A 3,122-nucleotide genomic window follows, 5' to 3' on the forward strand; every position below is an offset into this window, starting at 1 on the left:
TAACTCCTGGGATCTGATTATCCCACATAGAAATGGGCTGAAGGACTTTCTTAAGTCCTATCTTGACACAAGTAAGAAATTTACACTCTCTCAGCATCTAATTGTACATATTAAATACGTGAAGTTTTTGTATACGTCATAAAGCTGCAAGAAATAAACTCTATCAACATCAGATTTCTCACAAATAAAGTGGACTTAATAATAATAAACTCACTGCTAGTGATGGTAAAGGTAATAGATGAACTTGCCTTGAAAAATGTAGAGTCCTAGTCATATTGAGATGGGAGGAGATTTCATAGGGCTTTTGGATTTGGGTGTGACACAGTGATTGTGTGACCCATTTGCAAACCCCCTCAGGTAAAAAAAGGTTTTAGGTGATTGTAGTAATAGATTTGGCTGTTTCAGCTTCTGAGATGTAGGGGGAAGTTCCTCTCCATTCACAAGGAGACACTGAGTATAAGGGATGGAGAAGCAAATGCAAAGAGAGAAAGGGGAGAAATTTGATTTGGTCCAGATTTGGCCAAAGTTTTTGATGTATTATGGTGTTTTACTTTATGCTTTAAGTAACTGGAAACTATAGAAGGATTTTAAGAGTGGAGCTTTATATTCTCTATTTTTTCCTGAGACTTCTCATTTGTCTTGTACCTGTGCCACATCTATTCTTTCTGCATCATTTTAGAGCTAAATTAGCTAGGTTTAAATTATGTTTAATATTGACAAATGTTTGATATTGCTATTGCTTGAGATTTGTATATTTACAGATCTATAATCCATCTTCAAATCGTTATTTTCTAAAGTTGCATTGAAATGCATCGGTTTTGAAGGAAGACATACAAATAGCCAAATGGTATATGAAAAGGTGCTCAACATCACCAGTAATCAGGGAAATGCAAATCAAAACCACAATGAGATATCACCTCACACCTGTCAGGATGGCTATAATTTAAAAAAAACTCTGACGGGTTGCGCCGTCAGAGCCGCCATCTTGTGGGAGCGAAACCAGCGCCTGCGCCGGGGTAGCAGCTGCGCCGGCCGCCGAGGGTTTCTCTGGCCCGTGTTGCTCCCATGGGTGTACAGCGTGGGGCATATCTTTGCAAACTTCTTCAAGGGCCTTTCTGGCAAAAAAGAAATGTGCGTTCTCAAGGTGGGCCTAGATGCTGTGGGAAAGACCACTATCCTGTACAAACTGAAGCTGGGTGAAATCGTGACCACCATTCCCACTCTAGGCTTCAACGTGGAAACCGTGGAATACAAGAACATCAGCTTCACTGTGTGGGACATGGGCGGCCAGGACAAGATCCGGCCTCTGTGGCACCACTTCTTCCAGAACACACAAGGTCTCATCTTCATGGTTGACAGCAAGGACAGAGAGCGTGTGAATGAGGCCCGAGAGGAGCTTATGAGGATGCTGGCAGAAGATGCGCTCAGGGATGCCGTTCTGCTCAGCGTTTGCTAACAAACAGGACCTCCCCAATGCCATGAATGCAGCTGAGATCACAGACAAGCTGGGTCTGCACTCTCTGTGCCACAGGAACTGGTACACTCAGGCCACCTGTGCCACCAGCGGGGATGGGCTCTATGAGGGACTGGACTGGCTGTCCAATCAGCTCCAGAACCAGAAGTGAGCTGTACTCCTCTCTCCTCCCCTCTCACTCCCTCCTTCTACCCTCGCTTTACTCTCATGTGGCAAGCGTGCCCCTGGGGTGTGAGTGCCAGAAGCTGTCTCCATGGTCGGTCATAGTGTGCTTCCCTGCGCTGTAAGTGTGCAGACGCGGCCTGCACCTGGGTTTTTATTTAATGTAAATAGCTTTTGTTTGCAATGAAGCAGTTTCTGGTACTCCTATGCAATATTACTCAGATTTTTTTTTTTATTATAAAAAGAAAACCAACCCATTGTTTAGTACTGAGAAGGGATTTTAGGCACACGGGTCATCCAGGAGTCGCTGTGTCAGACAAGCCCGATGCTTCTCCTCTGGGCTTTAGATCTGTGTTGAGATCCATTTTGGTGGTTGGTTTTTAACCCAAATTCAGTGCATTTAAAAAAAGTTACAAGTAGGGCTTCCTTGGTGGCGCAGTGGTTGAGAGTCTGCCTGCGATGCAGGGGACACGGGTTCGTGCCCCGGTCCGGGAGGATCCCACATGCCGCGGAGCGGCTGGGCCCGTGAGCCGTGGCTGCTGGGCCTGTGCGTCCGGAACCTGTGCTCCGCAACGGGAGAGGCCGCAGCAGTGGGAGGCCCGCGTAGCACAAAAAAAAAAAAAAAAAAGTTACAAGTACAAGATAAGGAGAACACTTGAACACACAGAAGGGAGAAATGTGCCTAGTGTAGGTTCTGCAGTAATGGCCTGAGTCCAGTCCACTAGTGGTCTGTTTCCCATTGGGAACATGAAACGGGGCAGAACCAGCTATGATCCATTCTGCATGGTCACGATAGGGTCCATGTGATTTGCTCTGTCTTGGGTCATCCCACACCCCATAGCGTTTGTGCTTGCATCTGTGCTTACATGGCCGTCCAGGAGATGGGCTGGAGGCTGCAGCCGCCACTCTCAGACCCCTTGGAGGAACCCCAGCCTTTTCTTGGGTCAGCATGGGCACTTAGGTTGGAATGCTCTGGTTTGAGTGGGAGCCCTGCAGTCCCCTTGCTTGCCTGCTCCGGGCTCTCTGGGGTCTCACCAGCAGGAGCGCGGGTGGTCATCCTTGAGCCCCAGCCCTTCGGAGCCCCTGTCTACATGTGCTTTCACTCTCTCAGCCTGCAACGGTCAGATTTGCCATCAAAAAATGATAACCTCTACTTTTATCTTTTGTATTTTGATAAACATTGAAGAAGCTGGAGCTGTTAAACTTTATCTTGGGGAAAACCTCAGAACTGGTTTATTTGGTGTTGTGGAACCTCTTACTGCTTTCAAAACACAGTTAGTAATCAAGTGTTTTGTATACTTGTTTTCAGTTTTCATTTCGACAAACAAGCGCTGTAATTACAAGCTATTAGAATAAAATCTCTTAACTAAAAAAAAGAAAAAAAAGACAGGGGACGTCCCTGGTGGTCTAGTGGCTAAGACTGTGCTCCCAACACAGGGGCCCAGGGTTCGATCCCTGGTCAGGGAATTAGGTCCCACATGTCACA

General features: G+C 46.6%; 1 pseudogene; it reads left to right on the forward strand.

Moving 5' to 3' along the window:
- Window positions 1-844: 844 nt before the first annotated feature.
- Window positions 845-1,625, forward strand: LOC136140331 (ADP-ribosylation factor 1 pseudogene; annotated as a pseudogene).
- The last annotated feature ends 1,497 nt before the right edge of the window (window positions 1,626-3,122 follow it).

Source organism: Phocoena phocoena, chromosome 20 (assembly GCF_963924675.1).
Source record: "Phocoena phocoena chromosome 20, mPhoPho1.1, whole genome shotgun sequence".
In the NCBI taxonomy this organism is placed as follows: domain Eukaryota; kingdom Metazoa; phylum Chordata; class Mammalia; order Artiodactyla; family Phocoenidae; genus Phocoena; species Phocoena phocoena.